At 42.6% G+C, this 20,000-nt stretch overlaps 1 protein-coding gene across 5 annotated transcripts in view; it reads right to left on the bottom strand.

The window, feature by feature from the left end:
• LOC143284679 (plasma membrane calcium-transporting ATPase 2-like) overlaps positions 1-11,299 on the bottom strand; it is a 201,138-nt gene extending 189,839 nt beyond the window's left edge. For 2 of the 5 annotated variants that reach the window (XM_076591599.1, XM_076591608.1), the window contains exon 1: positions 1,706-2,129. The gene's annotated coding sequence lies outside the window, so the exon portion shown is untranslated. Of the gene's footprint in view, positions 1-1,705; positions 2,130-11,203 lie in introns of those variants that run through there. The other 3 variants (XM_076591600.1, XM_076591601.1, XM_076591609.1) reach the window with 3 other exon arrangements.
• Positions 11,300-20,000: the final 8,701 nt, after the last annotated feature.

The raw sequence follows: 20,000 nt of genomic DNA, 5'->3' as shown, positions 1-20,000 counted from the left end.
TCAAAACTCCATGATGACATTTTAAGCCGAAGCCTACTCTCTCTCTCTCTCTCTCTGTCTCTTGTCTCTCTCGCTCGTCGGCTTACATATGTCCTTATTAACGTGAACATATGTATATGCAAAATACAAAACGAAATACACATATATAAACAAACAATACGACCTAAATAACCAAAGACAATAAATAAACATACTGAATTGGGGTTTTGTTTTTCATCCGCTTTTTTTTTTCTTCTTCTTTTTTCTTTTTTTTTTGGGGGGGGGGGGGGGCGGGGGGGGGCTGGGGGGTGGTGGTGGTTGGGGGTTGGGTCGTCAACGATGGAACTGAATAAATGAGATTTACTGAAAGTCGGCGAAGGAAATTTTTTGTCTTTTCTGGAGTATACCACAGCAACATTCTACTCTGTTGAGGCACAGCTGATACGTGACATAATAAAGTAACTCGAAGAAAACTTTCAAAATATCACTCTTTATCTGCGTTTTAGTGATGGCACAAGGAAGGTTTTTTTTTGAAATATGGCTTGCATGAACTGTTCAGATGCGATTGCCTTCATATTCAACTATGAAAGGATGTTCATGGATTTATTCAGTCAATGTGTGGTTCATATGAAGGAATAAGTAATGAAAAATCAACTGGCGTTCAAGTCTGGCGAGTGACTTCACTGCCATACACTTCGTTTTGTCTGTGTGCAATTTCACCGAGTTTGAATTACACCATTCTGATATTTCGCCGAGGCTTTCTAAGAGAGATGTTTTTATTGCACACAGTTTCTGCCGGTGTAGAATAAAGTCCTAGAAAGGCCAACATTTTCGTTAGATTCGCACAGCGATATATCGTTGATGAGGCCCTCGCACTGTGCACTGTACTTGGGGGGTGGCGGGGGTGGGTGGATGTGGGGGGTGTGGGGGGTGGATGGAGGGAAGGGGGTGCGAGGGGGAAGGTGAGGGGGGCGGGGGGCAGCATCTGACTGAGCCTGTAGGGGAAGATTCTACCTTTTAAGCTGGACTGAACAAACGAGGCTGTTGATGAGCTACACTGAGCATCAGTTTATAATTTAGCAAGGTTGGGTTACCAACAAAGTCAAAAGCTTTCCTGAGGTCCAGAAAAAAACCCATGTCATTTGTGAATGAATAACTGCGGAGACAAGAGCCTGAGGAACAACTATTAGGGTGGACAAAGGTAAGGAGAGAGAGGGTGGAGCGGTCAGGGAGAGAAAAGAGAGACGGACAAACGGAAATACACAGATAAGAACGAGAAAGAGGAGCGGTAAGAATTGGGCGGACTAGAAAGTGAAGAAATGGGTAAAGGACAGGGAGTTGGGGGAGGGAGGGGGACCGGGGAGGAGAGAGAAAGGAAACGGACTGACGCAATCAAAGACACCGCCATGCCAGATTCAACAAGAGTTGCTCGTGCTTACTTATTGCATAATCTATGCACCCGAAGGTGACGCGAACTAGGCCACCACTTGACAAAGACATTACAACCCACCATCACCAAAAGAAGAACGAATAAACAAATAAATAAACCGAACTACACACCATTGCTACCAGGAATAGAAAATTATGATAAGCAGTGAAGAAAGACAAGTGTCCGCAATCAAACCTAAAAACTAAAACGAACAAAAAGCAGATTTCTGACATGAGCTTTGACACTCACGTTGACAGCAACACTGGGCAACACACACACACACACACACACACACACCTGACAGAACCGTTCAGGCGAAGATGCAGCCTTCACTCAATGAAGTAAGGAGAAGAAGAAGACTTAAAAAAAGGAAAAAAACGACAGAAGAAAGAAAGAAACAAACAAAGTCCACAGCCGAGGAAGCGGCGGCTCAACAAGTGGAGGAGGGACAGAGACGACTGCTGGCGTGATCCGGAGCGCTGCGACGTGCACACACATTAAACACCGCCGCCACACGAGAGCAGCAACACTCAGGCTTCATCACCTTCAACTCTCGGGCGGAATTATGCATGGCACTGAGGCATACATCATGACCGCGGGTCCAGTCAGTCACCCATGAGATGCAGAGACGGGGTTCGTTCACCAGTTTGACCCCCCGACAGTTCACTCCCACTACCACCACCACCAACAACCAACTTGAAGCCTCGTCGGCTGCAGAGTAGCTGCAGCAGCAACGAACGACACAGCACAGCACAGCACAGCACGGCACAGCTAGTAGTAGTAGTAGCTAGCAAGTGTTGGATAGGATAGGAAGAGAGAGAGAGAGAGAGGGGGGGGGAGGAGAGAGAGAGAGACGACGACGACGACAATCAATAATACCCTGGGCTGTGTGAGATTGGCAGCAATGGCGGGCATAGCCAGCAAGCCAGTGAGTCAACAGGTTCTGTGCTGGCAAGAGGGACGTGGGCGGTGGATGGATGGATGGTGTAGTCGCCCTCCTGTCGTGTCCCCCAATAATAATAAGAATCCAAACGGTGGACGGATGCGGCCTTGCACAGCTTTCTCGCACGACCCCCTCCCTCTATCCTCTCGTACTGTCTGCAGCTTGTTTGTTTGTTTGCTTTCTTGTTGTTAGTCACTGAGTGCTTGTTTTCGATGTTTACATGGGAAGCAGCAACAAGTGGGGCTTTTATTGACAAACTGGGAAGCACGCTGAAATGTTTGCTGTTCTTCATATTAATTTCTCAGTGCGTGCGTGCGTGCGTGCGTGCGTGTGTGTGTGTGTGTGTGTGTGTAGTGTGTGCTAGTGTGTGTGTGTGTGTGTGTGTGTGTGTGTGTGTGTGTGTGTGTGTGTGTGTGTGTGTGTGTGTAGTGTTAGTGTTAGTGTGTGTGTGTGTGTGTGTGTGTGTGTGTAAGCGTGCGCGCGCGTGTGTGTGAGTGTGTGCGCGCGTGTATGTATGTGTGCTCATGCACTTGCGTGCACACACAAGTATTTTAGAACAAAACCGAGTGTTGAATGAAAGCATCTGATGTGCTGATATAAGCTCATGTCTGAAACTAAGCTGAAAAGCAAACTAACCATCACTGTTAATGCGGTTCCAAACAAGAAAATGATGGGCAGGCAAGTGGAATATAATGCTATGGAAATCTGCACAAAAATATATCATAAAGCAAACTAACCAAGTAACCATCACTTTGAATCAATCAAATTCTGCGTGGCCAAACGGAATATGATGCCTACACAACTCTGCACAAAAAAATATTCACAGAAAATCCCTTCCAAAATGTATGCCATGTAAATGCAATGACCTTGAAACATGCACACAGGATGCTGTCAAATGGTCCACAACCACACTGCAAACTCCACACACAAGTAATCCTGCACAGTGACACGAGACTGATTTCCAAACCATACAAATAACACATTATGTAACATCCACCTTATATACCTCAGTTATCTTCCACTTTAGTTGTGTGTGTGCCTGTGTATATGCATGTATTTATGTGGGTTGCACAGTGTTTTTTATGGTGTGTGGTATGGTGCGGTGCATGTGAGTGTGTGTGTAGGTGTTTGCAAAGAGGAGCAGAAGTGGATTTTCCCCCTTCTTCTTTCTATTCCATGGACTGATAGTTGAATAAAAACAAGCTCTTACCCTATAATGGTGATATATACCCGCCCCCCAACCAATACACACACAATGCATGTGAAGCTGCGTTCATACATGAGGTGTTGAAATACACTTGCTCCCACTCTCCTTTTGTGTATGGGGAGGGGGGGGGGGGGGAGGGGTAAGGGCAGTAGGATATGAGTACAGGCAGCCACAAGAGTGAATCATATTCTCATGACCATATAGTGTGAGCATAAAGAAATGTGAAAATCATGTGATTTTTGACTCACTTGTGTAAACAAAGTGAGTCTATGTTTTAACCCGGTGTTCGGTTGTCTGTGTGTGTGTGTGTGTGTGTGTGTGTGTCCGTGGTAAACTTTAACATTGACATTTTCTCTGCAAATACTTTGTCAGTTGACACCAAATTTGGCATAAAAATAGGAAAAATTCAGTTCTTTCCAGTCATCTTGTTTAAAACAATATTGCACCTCTGTGATGGGCACAAAAAAATAAAAAAAGAAGCCTAATTATATGCAAACTGCATTTACTGTTATATTTATATTTTTTGTATTCTCTAAACTTGGCACTCTGACCTCTTATTCTGACACAACAACAAGAGGAGTCATTATTATAATTTTTTGTTCAAACAGGAACTTCTTTTGCTAAGCATGGAATTTTTATTTATTTTGCAAACGTTTTGGTGCAGATAGTAAAAAAGGGAAATTACTCTGTAATTAATGCTAGGGGACTTAATTTATCACAAATGAGTCTTGAAGGCCTTGCCTCTCTTGTTGTTCTCTGTTCTTCTTACAGATTTTACGGAATATGTAAATTACTGATGAAGCATAAAATATGCCGTAGTTTGACACTGTTTCACATACTGTGCATAAATTACACGGTTCAGCAAGCCAGCGATTCAGCAAGCACTGCTGCATTGCAACATTATATAAGCAAAAATTCGACCCAAGGTAAAACATAAATCATCATGTCAAAAGAAAAAAAACAGAGATCAAAGAACTGAATATATACTTCTCCTGAGAACCCACCTATGCATGTTTTCAATTATGCCATGACAAGTTATGGCCAATCCAAAATAAAACAAGACTAGGACCAATATACTTAAAGTGGTGCAAACAATTTCCAAATGATGAGATGGACTAAATTCTTAAGTTAATGGGAATCCAAAATAAAACAAGACTAGGACCAATATATTTAAAGTGGTGCAAACAATTTCCAAATGATGAGATGGACTAAATTCTTAAGTTAATGGGAATCCAAAATAAAACAAGACTAGGACCAATATATTTAAAGTGGTGCAAACAATTTCCAAATGATGAGATGGACTAAATTCTTAAGTTAATGGTCTCACCCTTTTCATTCCTAAAAGGATCATTTTTATTTTTATCCATATGTGAACTTTTTATTGTTGACTGTCTTGTTAACTGCAGACTATCATACTCACAGCACCAAGTTGCCTTCATGAAGGGTAGTTCCACATTTTTGAGTGAAATTTCTGTTTGCAGTTCTCGCATGAATGCTGCTCTGATCTTCTGTATGATAGTCAACTTTGCAATATACTGCTCAACATGATTATTTTCAAAATCAGGAGCCTCGACTCACTAGATATGCATACAAAACGTGATTGCAAGAAAGATCAGTAATTGGTTCTCCTTCTCTCTTTTAAATCTTTTTTTTTTTTTTTTTAAGTGGCAATTCAGGCAAACAAGCTGCAATTCATTTTGTCTGAGAGACACTTCACAAATAAAATTCTCCTGAAAACACAGCTATTTCCTGCTAACTCAGTAACCGTTTTGTGCGTTTCTGACAAGCCCTGGCCCCTTACCGCATGCATGCCATTGTGAGTGAGGATGTTTGTGTATATACCTGTGTGTGTATGTGTGTACATGGGCATGCACATGTGTATGTGTAAATATATATTTATCTATCATTTATTTATTTATTTGTTTATTTATGTGTAAATATATATTTATATATCATTTATTTATTTGTTTATTTATTTATATGTGTATGTGAAGGTGGGACCTAAGTAAGTATGTGGACTGAGGGATGGTTGGGCCTGGGCATCTCTAAACTGAGTGTTGTGTGTGTGCATGCACACATGTGTGTGTGCATGTGTGTGTGTGGAATGGGGTGAGTGTATGTGTATACGCTTGTGTGAGTACTGAGCATGTGTGGATGTGCACAAATTCTGTGGCCCTTTTTATTATTATTATTTTTTTTTTTTTTAATCAGTTTCCTTCCAAATGTATATATATATTTCATTCCTATTTTAACTTTACACATTTAGCGATTTCCCTAAATATTTTGTTTGTTTTTTTAGTTTGAAATTGTTTTGGGCTTTAAAAAAAAAAAATTTGTATAATTATAGTAGGCTCAAGGCCTGACCAACAATGAATTGTTCGCTGTTTTTGAGGACATTTATCTAAAAACACTATGACGGTTCTTCACCCCCCCCCCCCCCCCCCCCCCACCCTCCAGCAAAGCATCAACACACATTAAAGCAACCACAAACCCCGACTTGTCACTTATCAAATATCAACACTCTCACAGAAATTGTCTATGAAACCAGAACATACAGACAATTCTTTAAAGTTATAACACCAATGAAGACAAAAAATTAAGAAAGAAACGAAAATTGTGCCTGAATGAAAAAAAAAAAAAAAAGATACATCAAAAGCATTAAGAGAAAAGGAAGGAAAAAATAGGGTGGGGAGTGGGGGTGGGGGTAGAGACCAGAAAACAGAGTAACAACAAAGGAATTAAGAAAGAAAAAAGAGTAAAATTATTTTCTTCTTTTCACCAGTAAAGAAGTCGAGAAAAGCACTTAATCTTTTTCTGTTCAAAGCAGACACTACAAAGACTGAGTGGGACCACAGGGAAAAGAAAAAAAAAAAAAAAAAAAGGTGTGAATATCAATTTCTCAGCATTTTTTAAACAGGACAAAAGAAGTGTTGAAATATTTTTTTCCTCAACAAGCAACTGATTTCCATAAATCTAAATGACATCAGCACTAAATTTATCCAATCCGAAAACAAAGAAATGATTTATGCGCTGACCCGTTTAAATGCCAACAAACTCTCTGCTTGTCCCATCTGCCTACCTTTGCTCCAAATAAACTATGCCAATTAAACATAATCAACACACATGCTCTGGCTTGAATATATCTATAGTATATGTATATATATATATATATATATATATATATATATATATATATCATTACATGCCATCACCTTTACATTCTCTCACCTTTCTGGGAACAAACGAAGCCAATTATCATGTTCAATAATTATGAACTGTATGAGTTATCTTTTAACAGTGTTAGAGACCAGGCTTTTAAAAAAGAAAACTCACACCCTGTCCAGAGTAACAAAGGAAATCTTAGTCCCTTCTCCATTTCACAACCACAAATAAGAAAACTGTAAAAACTGTTCAGTTCAAACCATAAAATCAAGACAGTTTATCATTATGTGTTTTACTTTAGCATGCATCATAGCACACCATCATATAACACAACAATCTAATAACACATATACCAAGCACCAACCTACACACAAATGGAAAAAAAAAGAAATCTAACAACCAACATTATGTAGCAACTAAACATACAAAACAAGGAAAGACGATTGTGCCCTATCAAATGGCAGTGTGTACAGTCACACTGATGAGTCTTGCTGACTGCACAGTGTGTGTGTGGGAGAGAGTCTGACTATCAGGAAGAAGATCCTTCAGTCTGCATTGAGAACACTTAAACAAGTAACATTACTCATTCCTTGTTTGCTGTCTCTACTTCTCTTCACTTCACCTCACTCATTTTCTGTATCTTTTGACTTCTTGGTTAACTGAGATGACTGGCCGGACAAGCAAGACTGGGACATAGGTGACAGCTGGTTAGAGTGACTGGGAACAGTTCTCGGAAGTTTATCCCTTCCCTGTGCTGTGGCAGTGGGAGAATACAGGTTTTATGATCATCAAATTATGGTTTCCATTTGGATTCCAATGTTGTTTCGCTTGTCAGTTTAATGACTTCTCTTTTACGAAGTCCTTTAAGTAATTTCCTGTAACTGCACTTAGAGGGTTTTTTGTTTGTTTTGTTTTTCTTCCAAATTTCACCCACATTTTTACCCTCATTTGCCCAGTTTCCCCCCAACCCTCCATTCATCCACATCTCCCACCCCTTCTAACCGATAATACTCAGATGTATGCATAAATACTTTAACAAAATGTCTTCAATCACCGATATGTGTGACGGGACATTAAACAAAAATTCCTCCTCCAATGGCAATATATACCAATGAGATATATATATATATATATATAAATATACACATATAAGTATATATATATTATATATATATATAGACATGTGTGTATATATATATGTATATATATATGTATGCATATAATATATGTTTGTATATAATAAGAACACAGTCTGTACTGAATATTTCAACCAGAAGCTTTCAGATCTGCACTGTTGCTGAGAAGCTGAAAGCTGAACACAGAATAGCATACTGTCACATGCCAAAAGGCAGGACTGTCATGACGTCAACCCTTAACAACATGTCAGGATAATGATGCATTAGGCAACAACAACAACAGCAACAACAAATATCCAGGAATAAAATAGCAGTAATTTTCTAAATTACTGTAAAGGGAAGCAAACACACTCTGAATGGTTCAGGATACGGGACGGTGAGGGGTAAAGATGTCAGCACCAAATCAGCAGATTTGGATTCTGAGCGTAAACAGGCAGCTGAGTAAATGCCAATGTTAATGTTCACCATGGGTACCAGTGGATACACAAACACCCTCTCACACACAGGCACACACACACAGAGGCAAACACATACACTAACACACACACACACACACACTCACACTGGGACAACTGAGATAGAGTGATTACATAGTCTCATTTTGTTTACACAAGTGAATCAACACAGGATAGAGAGAGAATGTGTGGCTCTCTCTCTCTCTCTCTCTCTCTCTTTGTGTGTGTGTGTGTGTGTGTGTGTGTGTGTGTGTGCATGTGTTTGTGTGAGAATGTGTGCTACAGCCAGCATTCTATCACAGTATCAAATAAGGTTTTAAGACACTTGAAACAGCTGAAAAAATGCCAAAATCATTGAAAATGCCAACATTAAAGTTTACCAAGGATACCAATGGACACACAAACACACAAAGAAACACCTGAGATAGAATGATTATATAAGATTCATTCTGTTTGCACATATCAGTCAATATTGGTGAATGAGAGAAAGTGTGTTAGTGTGTGTGATTGTGTAAGGTTGTGTATGTGTGTGTGTGTTGTGTGTGTGTGTGTGTGTGTTGTGTGTGTGTGTGTGTGTTGTGTGTGTGTTGTGTGTGTGTGTGTGTGTGTGTGTGTGTGTGTGTGTTGTATGTGCCAGTCTATTAGTCTTCATCCTGCTGTTTCACACTGACTAATGTTGCACTAACTAGTATACAATGTACAGTTTTGAAGTGCTGTGCTGCACGGTCTTTTCTGTATCATGTCAAGCTACCTCATGATATATACTGCAGTGGAGTATCATTTCTTGATTCTAAATTCAGTGCTAATTTCCGGACCCCCATAAATATATATGTAGCATCTGAATACATTGACAATGTGGTTCAGTGAAAAATATGCCAATTCAACCACAATGTCCGTTCCATTTTTCATTAAAGGTAAAGAATCAACAGCATGAGAGGGATGGCGGAGGTGTGGATGGAGAGAGAGAAAGAGGAGATGAGAGCACTGACAGAGAAAATAAAGAGTCGTATATACACACGTGTGCACATGTGTGTGTGTGTGTGTGTGTGTGTGTGTGTGTGTGTGTGTGTGTGTGTGTGTGTGTGTGTGTTGTATGTGCCAGTCTATTATCCTACTGTTTCACACTGACTAATGTTGCACTAACTAGTATACAATGTACAGATTTGAAGTGCTGCGCTGCAGGGTCTTTTCTGTATCATGTCAAGCTACCTCATGATATATACTGCAGTGGAGTATCATTTCTTGATTCTAAATTCAGTGCTAATTTCCGGACCCCCATAAATATATATGTAGCATCTGAATACATTGACAATGTGGTTCAGTGAAAAATATGCCAATTCAACCACAATGTCTGTTCCATTTTTCATTAAAGGTAAAGACTCAACAGCATGAGAGGGATGGCGGAGGTGTGGATGGAGAGAGAGAAAGAGGAGATGAGAGCACTGAGAGAGAAAATAAAGTCGTATATACACACGTGTGCACATGTTGTGTGTGTGTGTGTGTGTGTGAGTGAGCGTGTGTGTTTGTATGAACACATGCACACATGTTCTTTGATGATTTTACTACTCTTGTCTATTTATCAAAATTTTTATCACATTTTAATTCTAAATTATCTTGTATTAAAAAACTGACATGTTTTGCATAACATTTGCCTGGAAGTTAATGAGTTCTATGCAACATAACTAGCTGTTTTTCAGCAAAAACAGTAGTCTGTTTACCCATCTGTGTGCTCCTAATTCAATAAGCAACATACACAGAAATCCAACATACCCAAATGCACACACACACACACACACACACACAAAGCACACATACACACACACTGAACTCACAACACAGAGCAGAGCATGAAATATGTATATATATATATATAAACATGTCTGACTGACTACTTGTGAATATATTCAATACAATGAATACAAACATTGGCAATTAATTGACATGTGACTTTTCAAAGTATTTCAATGTAAAATATATTCTCAAAACAGGTTAGTTCATAGAACTCTACATTCCATTTCCATTCCATATAAACTGACACTGACATTAATGTAATAGCCAGAGCACAAATGTGTTCAAATAAAATCAGTTTTTGCCAGCCTCCTTTTACCAGCTGCATAATTAATACTTTATTTGGAGCTAATAATAAAATAAAATGTCAGTCATGATTTGCATGTGTAATGTTTTATGTGTGATGATCTTCCATGACCTACAAAAATACTTATATGTCCATATTAGCTGTGATTAATTATTCTAATCTATCTCACTTGATTGAATCAAGTTTTTTGCGAACCATCTAATGGTTGGATTACCTGCATATTCCATGAATGCAGAGCATACTGTTCGACTGCTTCGTTCAATGGAATATCCCAGTAAATAAATGTCAAACTTTATGTCAATTGCTAGTGCATCTCAGTGTGCTTCGCACAGCTTGCTGACGACAATGTTTCATTAGGTCATCAATTTCCGCAACAGCAACACACTCACACACACACACACGCACGCACACACAATGCAAACAATAGGCGGAAACCGAAATAGGTCTAACCATATCCAGAGAAATGTCGGGACGAATTAATGTAAGAGACAAACACAGGGCAGTTACTATTCAGGTGGCACGCGAACAATGCGGCTTCACGGCCTCGATGTTCCACGCCCCCCCTCCCCGCATTTCCTGCTTCGAGTCTTCGACAATCAAAACACAGCAGCCATGATAAATAAACTCGAAACATGGCGCCGATGAAAACATGCACTTGCCGGCAATCGGCAACCTGACGATTTTTCACATATGACATCTGCAGAAAAATGACTGGACGCTCTCGAATAACGCTAATGTCGTAAATATATTCACAAGTAGTCAGACATAAACTTCAAATCGTCAAAACAACCACCTACTTTGCAAGCTCACTGGGGTAGGTGCATGCGAAGCGGGTGTCATGTGATCAATGTGACGGCACTGTGATTGGTTCAGCCTGCTCCGTATTATGTTAGGTGTCACCAACCATGTTTTCACATCACGTCAGCGACTTCATGGGGAAATCCCGTCACGAAAATTAATATCTCGAAGTGATTTCCGATTCAGTTTGACTCTTTGAACCAACTTGACAAATTAAGAAAGAAGAAGAAGAAGAAGAAGAAGAAGAAGAAAGAAGCTGATGTTTCTCCCTCAAAAGAGAACAAGTCTTTGAGAGTCAAAAAGTGGAAAGATTCCGAGTGTGTGTGAGTGTTTTTGTTTTTTTTTGTTTTGTTTTGTTTTTCTTTTTAAGCGCGCGCGCGCGCGTGCGTGTGGAGTGTGGGGGCTAGGGATGGGGGTGCACGTACACGCGAGTGCGTATGTGTAAATGCGTGTGCACATGACCGTGTGTGTGTGTGTGTGTGTGTGTGTGTGTGTGTGTGTGTACGTACCAGCAGATGATCACGGTCGGGCTCAGTGGGTGGGCCCGGGGGTGGGGGAAGTGTGTGCATGGGTTCAACATGATTATGTCAGCTACAGTTTCGAACTCATCGAATTGATACTATGTTTAGAAATAATTTAGACTATCATGATGTACCAGGCCGGATTCTTTTTTTTTTTTTTTTTTTTTTTAAATTTAAAAAAATTTTTTTTTAGCGCATATATGTATAAATATAGTGATGATTTTTTCACGGGGATGTAGGCCTATGTGGTTATCTGACGCCGGTTGGGGTTTGACAGCGAGTGCCCTCCGGCATTTTTCTTATTTTTGATTCAGAGGTGCAAACTATGTTGTCTGGCTTAAATAAATAATATATATATATGTATATATATATATATATATATATATATATATTACATATCAGTATCTGTGTGTGTGTGTGTGTGTGTGTGTGTGTGTGTGTGTGTGTGTGTGTGTGTGTGTGTTTCAGCCTGGTGTGTGTGTGTGTGTGTGTGTGTGTGTGTGTGTTTCAGCCTGGTGTGTGTGTGTGTGTGTGTGTGTGTGTGTGTGTGTGTGTGTGTGTGTGTGTGTGTCTCAATTTGTGTGAATGTCTGTCTGTCTGTCTACGGGCTATCTGCCTCTGTCTGTCTGTCAGTCTGTCTGTCTGTCTGTCTCTCTCTGTTTCTTCCCTCTCTGAACGCCACTCTGATGAAGCTTAACTCACACACACACACACACACACACACACACACACACACACACACACACACACACACACACACAAACTGATGTCGGAATCATATTGCAAAAGCCCGCACCAGCACTGAGAATCAAATTTCTGAAACTCTTGCCATACGAAACATCAGTCACAACTTGAGTTGCCCCGTTAAACTACCGGCCCCAAAACCCCCACTCCACCGACCCCCCCCCCCCCCCCCAAATCTTCCCCTTTCTCCCCCACCCCCTCACCTAACACTTCCCGGGTCCTCCTTCTCCTCCTCCTCATTCACCCCCTCCTACCCCTCCCCCACCACTCCAGAGCCTTCACTCCAGAATGCACAAAAATAAATATAGTGACACACTGCACCGAAAAGAGCCAGCTAGACCTGCCGTCTGTCCGCGCATGTGATGCGCAACATCACAGAGCTAAAGTGCTTCGACTGACGTCAAAGTGTCAACAGCCAGAAGATCGGGTTTGAGAAAGGGAGGTTTGAAGGGGAGCGGAGGAGGGGAGGGGGGGGAGGGGGGCGGTGCCATGTCTATTTCGGGAAGCGTACTGCGCACAGCCTATGGTTTGTAGGAGTCAGTCCACAGATTAAGGAAGTCCATGACCTCTGATGACTGTCAAACTGGCTGCCCCCCCCTCCCCTATCCCCCCTCCTACACACACCCCCTCTCCCTCTCTCTCACCGCCTCCCCCCTCCTCCGCACCCCCCTCTCCCACCGCCAAAATAATACGTGTTGTTGATTGTCGTTAAGCGAATCTTAAATGTATATGCAGAACTAATTCATGAGTATTGTTAATCATATGTCAGTTATCATAATCCTACTTATGATTGTTTTGAATCAGAGATATGTCTCTTAATACAGCTGTTGTGAATCAGGTCTGTCATGTGTCATTCATTAATCCAAATTGTGAGTGATTTGGAGTCCGAAAACCTCTTCCATATACCAGACAAAATATGCTGGATAAGAAGTGATATAATGATCATTGGTGCCGACGACGACGACGACGACGACAACGTTGATGATGAAGGAGAATCTTAAAGATGAATAATTATGTGCGTGGAATGTATTTTTGTTTACTGGCTTTAATTATAATAATCACTAGCTTCCTTTCTTCATGACAATTTACTGTCATTATCATAATCACCACCACCATCGTTACCACGTTGTTTACATCTTATTGAAACGGACATTGCTGCTGTACTTGTGAAGTTGTTTTGTTTTTTCGGCGATATCGTTTCTCTGTTGTTTTTGACTGTATAAATGGTTGGTTTCATGGTTTTGTTGTTGTTGATGTTGTCTTGTATTCTCTTCTTGTCATGCTTTGTATTGTACTGCATTACTTCTTGTCACAACAGATTTACCTGTGTGAAATTCGGCCGGGAGAGCGCGTCGCCACAGTGCAGCGCCACAAATGTTCCCTTCTTAATCTTTTTTTTTTTTTTTTTTTTTTTTTTTGTCTGCAAATATATTCGCTGTATGCAAAGGTGTAATTTGTTTCACCCTCCGAAGTGGATTTTTTTCTTAGAAGTTTGCCAGGGAGAACCCTGGTTCTCTTACAAGCCCTAAAAGTACATGCTGCAAACGGGATCGATGTATCGTCTCATACGAAAGACTAGCCTCCCAGGCCACCTCTCATGGTCAAGCTAGTTGACTGGAGAATGAAAAGCCAGGTTCGTCACATGGGACGAGATTAGCCGAGATCTGGAGACAGACATCAGGAGGATGGGCCGTACCTGAGGACAGCTGGAGCTACTGGCCCAGGACCGCGGTGCCTGGAGATCTCTCGTCGATGGTTTATGTCCAAGACGGGACCACAGGCGTAGATGGATGACTGATAGATTCGTGCATGGGGCTGGAACCGTGGAGACATGCTTCGAGGCAATGTAGTTAACCCTTTGAGTGCAGAACTTCGCGATGAAATAAGGTCCGTGTGGCACTGAGTTTGAAGTGCAGTTACCACCATTTTGTGTAGGCCTACTTATCAAGGGTGTCCAAGCACGTTGGGTGTCCCAAGCCAAGAGGAAGAAGTCAAAATTCGGAATGGTTTCTTTTTGACATCTGGACTTGTCAGCTGTCTTGTCTCAGTGATGTGACAGGCCTTCACTGACAACGATACCTATACTAGTCAGCAGCAGTTCAGGGGTTAAGGTTGTGACAGTTGATCATCACAAGATGGACATACATGTATGTAAGCCTAAGTACAACCGATCATGGTCAAGAGAATACACTTTTTTCACAGTCTAGAGAGAGGTGGTAACAAAGACACAAAGAAAGGAGATGTTTTTATTTTTTAATGTATTTATTTTATTTTGTTTAATTAAAAATTAAATAAATAAATAAAGCGCCTGGGGAATTTTTCAGCTGGGAAAGCACTGTTAACTCGATTCTGTTACAGACTTGAAGAGCCGAACTCTTCCTAGCTCCCCGCCCCCCCCCCCCCCCCCCCCCTCCTCCCTCCCCCGCCCCCTTACCCCATCCATCCGCACCCCCCTCACTCCGCTCCTGTTCAGCATGACGCAAAGAGAGAACCAGCCCGATGATACAGTTACGTAAAAGTGCCCACCTCCCCACCCCTCCCCCTCCTCCTCCTCTTCAATGCAAGTTCCACCATAGAGCCTCCCCCCCCCCGCCACCTTCCCCACCCCCCCACTCCATAGTGGAGGGCTTTGGGGACCTCTGTGGTTCCTTCACCTTTTACCCTCACTATTCTTCCACCCACCCACCCACCCACCCCAACCCCCTCCCTTGTGTCCCGAATCTGGACCTGTTCAACGAGAAGATTGAATCAGTGCATAATTCAGCAACGTGCTTTTTCCTGGCAGGCAGCAGACCTCCACCCCCTCCCACCCCCCCATTGCTCCCCCCACCATCCCCAATAGTGGACTTCATACCAGGAAGGGCCCCTGAGAACCCAGAATAGAATGAAAATAGGGTGGTGCTGGTGGTGGTAGTGGTCGTGGTGGAGGAGGATTTAACTATCTGCACGTGCTGGCCTCGGGAATTGGCTTCCAAGGGTGGGGAGGAGGTGGGGGGGGCGGGGGGGGGGGGGGGAGAATTTCTGACTTTACTCCCTTTCGGATTCTGGTGGGTCTTCTTGCGTTTGTTCTTCTTCCCATCTCCTTGTCTGTATGTCATTATCTTCTTCTTCAAGGACAGATTGGAAGAATGAGCCATGCCTAAAATCTTAATCCTTGAATAAAAAAAAAAACGTTTTGAGTTCTGAGTTCTGTCTGTCTGTCTCCCTTCTGTCGCCCGCCTCTCTCTGTGAACATGTTTCTTATCCTGTATCTCTTCCTCCCTTCCTCTTTAATATTATCTTCTTCTTCTTTCCATAACACGGCCACCATCAGCTTGCTGATGAATCTGTCGAGGTCGAAGCCTGTTGGGTATTTTCATGTTTCCACAACCCCACCGAACACTGACATGGATTACAGGATCTTTAGCGTGAGTATTAATTTTGATCTTTTTGCATTGGCATACACATGAGGAGGGTTCAGGAGCTCGCAGGTCTGCACACTCTGTTGATCTGAGAGAGCGGAAAAATCTCCACCCTTCACCCACAGAAACCAGGGATCGAACTCAGGACACTCGGGCGACAATCCAGCGCTCTAACCATTCCGCCACAGTACCCGTATTCCATCCCCTCTCTGCCCTCTCTCCCTTTCTCTCTCTCCCCCCCACCCCCCCTCTAATCATCATCATCATCATCATCATCATCATCATCTCTCTCCCATCCCTTCTCTGTCGTTGCCCCCTCCTCCTCCTCTCTCTCTATTGACCCATCCCACTTTTCAATTATCTGAATGACCTCACCCGGAAGAGGCTCATCCTGACTTTGCCCCCCCCACACAGATCATTCTGTTGAAGTCCAGACGCCAGAAATCCACTGGGAGTTATAGCAATGTCAGGTAGCCATGAGCCCACTCTTGCAGCCGAGTGACTTCTGTCATCCCAACGCGGAAATGTGACGGAAAAGCTCACGTGGAATGCGTTTTGATATTATCGGTTACATAAAGTAATACTGAATCGCACTTAAAGGCTCCACACGTATGCACGCGCGCGATCGCACACACACACACACACACACACGGTACACACACACACACATACACACGGTACACACACACACACACACACACACACACACACGGTACACACACACACACACACACACACACACACACGGCACACACACACACACATACACACACACACACGGTACACACACACACACACACACACATGGATGAAAAGTGCGAAATAATTTTGTTCTAGCCGTACACATTTCAAGAATTTGAAACGTTTCAGAAACAAAGAAACAAAATAAACAAAACCATCGTGGGATCACGCCCATCTTGCACATACAGAAACGACCCCTCACTCCAATGCAGAGAGTATTTCACCGATACTGAAGGCTTCGTCAGGTGTAAAATCTAGGTGGTTACTGGACCCAAGACCTGAAACTGAGCAATCGAACTGAGATAATCACAGTGATCGAATCCGCCCCGTCTCCCCCAATTCATCCTCCAATCCTTTCCACTCGCCCCCTCTCCCCCCACCCCACCTCCCATTCTTTCCCGAGCGACATTACCTTCGTGAGAACAGATCCAGGCTGGTGGTGTAACCTTGTGTCTGGTAAAAGACATCCAATATTAACGTATTGACAGTTAGAATGATTCCAGAGAGAGAGAGAGAGAGAGGCTCAGACGGGCACACAGACAGGCACAGACACACAGACACGAACAAACATCCAGCCAAACCCTCAGTGGGATGTCAGGGATCTTTCTAAATAAATTCTGTGTTAAAAATTTCCAGGAATCTTTTCTTTTGCTCTCTTTATTTCCGCTTTTTTTTCTTCCTTCCTTCACTGTTGTCTCCCTTTTCCGCCTTCCCAGTCCATTTCCTTTTCTTTTTTCGAGCAAGCCTTGATACTTTTTTTTTCTTCTTCTTCTCTTTTCAGCAGTCAATGATGAACTATCTTTGCTGTTTTGCTCTGGCGATTAGGTAGTAAGATCATTAAACACTGGGATGGGCAATAACTGTCCATTCTGCAGATATATTTACATATAATATTATTGTCTTTTTGGCTTTGAAGTATTGTTGTTGTTTTTTTTGCTTTCGTCCTTTTTCTTACGATTGTTTTAAAATCTGGTGATGATAAATTAAGCGGAAGGACTGACGTCCTAATTCTATTTGCCCAAATGCTTAAGATAATGTGTCATGAACTGTCTTTTGTAGGTTTAGCCTAGTGATTTTTTTTCTCTGTAACATAGCCCTGTGCGGTCAGCTAGACTATAAGCAACAACAACAACAACGATGATAATGATGATGATGATGATGATAATAATAATAATGATAATAAACAAGCCAGGTGGGCTGGACATGTGGTCAAAAATGCCAGACAGTCGACTGTTTAAGCAGCTGCTGTACGGAAAACTGTGTCAGAGCAAGTTGGAGGGTAGAAGAAACACTGACTACAAAGACATGTCTCAAAGTATCCTTTAAATACCTGGGCGTTGACATCAACACGTGGGGGACGCTTTCTCTGGACCCTCCAGCTTCGCGCAGCAAGATCACCACAGGAGCCCGTGCAAGCTGAAGCCAGGCGCATCACCGAGGCGCAACGAAAGCGTGCTGTGCGCAAGGCCCGAGCAGCATCCACTGCCACGAAAGCACCCACTCACTTGTGTCCCACATGTCACATCACACTGAAACCACAGTCAGGAACCAGAGAAAAAGTTAAATCCCGGCACAGTTTAGAAACCATTCAGCCGTTGAACAGAAATACCAAAATCAATACATAAATTAAAAAAAAAACACACCCAAAAAACACACAAAAACTATGCACAATTTGACAGCAAGATTTCCAATTTCTGGACAGGGTAACATAAAAATGCTGCTGCGAAACTAGAAACGAAGCCGAGAAAGAGCTCAGGACAAGCCACAGCACTCCTCTCCCCCCCCCCACCCTGCCCCCAACACACACACACACACACACACACGCACACACATCCACACACACACTCCTCCCGAGAGCAGCCAACGAGAAAAAAGCGCCAAGAGTCAGCCCAGACATAATAGCTTTCGCCTCAAAGAACACGTTAACGTAAGACAAACGAGTTGAAGAACCATGTCCAAACTGTCTTCCTTGATGGCTTCCTAACCCACAAGGTGGAAAAAAAAAAAAAGAAAAAAAATCCCCGAGAAGTACCCAGATATAAATCTACGCAATCACAGGATGCTGGGGGTACCTACGTTGATGGATGGAAACAGTCACTTCGGCAGACTGAACGAAATGAAAAAAAACAGAGAGGTCATTCCGAGAGACTTCCCTTAGCTCGTATACACCCAGAAGAGGGAGCTGGTTCTGGCAGAGAGATAGATGTCAACGTGTGACCACTGAGTTCTGCCTACCGACCGTAGAGTGGTGGCCTAGTGGTAACGCGTCCTCCTAGAGAGCGAGAGAATCTCAAGCGCAAAGGTTCGAATCCCAGTATTTTCTCCCCACCTCCCTCCTGAACCCCCACTAGACATTGAGTGGTGATCTGGACGCCAGTAATTCGGACGAGACAATAAACTGTGGTCCCACGTGCAGAATACACTTAGCCCACGTAAAAGAACCCACGGCAACGAAAAATTGAAAAGCCCACTTTGACAGGAAAAAAAAAAAGCACTTTTAGGCAGAAAAACGTGAGTGGCGCTCTCACTACAGCGACACGCTCTCCCTGGGGAAAACAGCCCGAAATTCGTAAAGATAAAATCTGTTTTGACAAAAGAGTAGTACAATACAATACAATACAATACAATAGTAAGAATGATACCTGTAGACACAGCTCCGAAAAGAAGCTGATCGTTGTGGACAGATATGGCTTGGCCAAAGTGCAGGGTCTCCTTTGGCATGTAGCTTCATGGCAAGTTCCCTGTGAACAGGAGGCTCGGGCCTGTATGTGGTTGTGTACAGAACCAGTGGGGATGGGCCACTGCCACTGAAACGGCGCCGTGGGTTGGGCAGAAAGATAGGTTTTTACACTAACCGAGACATAATTCGGGATTTAAAAAAGAAAAAAAAGAAAGAAAAAAAGATTAATGGGGATATGATAGAGTCTGTTGACACAGGTAGCCGGTTCCTTGTCAGTTGAATTTGATGAGCAGTGTCAAGCAATGTTGGGAAATTTAGTGTATTAATGCTTTGCAAACGATTGACGATTACAATTGATACAAATTATTCTCTCCCTCTCTCCCTGTGTGTGTACATGTGCGTGTGTCTGTATGTGTGTGTGTGTGTGTGTGTGTGTGTGTGTGTGTGTGTGTGTGTGTGTGTGTGTGTGTCGCGCACGCGCGCTCGCGTGAGAAAGAACGTGTCCAATGGAATGTTTCATGGAAAGCCTCCCAGACGAAACCGCCCTGTGCTGAACTGTGTAACCAGAATGCGACCATCTCACTGTGAGAGTCGAGGCCAGTCCACAGGGATCGTTATGATCACACAGAACACACCAAGCCACATCAGGGTCCCTGTCAGCTGGCTTTCGTGAAAGACAACGTAAAACAAGAAGAAGAAAAAAAATACC

Source organism: Babylonia areolata, chromosome 8, assembly GCF_041734735.1.
Source record: "Babylonia areolata isolate BAREFJ2019XMU chromosome 8, ASM4173473v1, whole genome shotgun sequence".
NCBI lineage: Eukaryota > Metazoa > Mollusca > Gastropoda > Neogastropoda > Buccinidae > Babylonia > Babylonia areolata.
The sequence above is the reverse complement of the archived record's forward strand: the minus strand, read 5'-3'. Positions and strand labels throughout refer to the sequence as shown.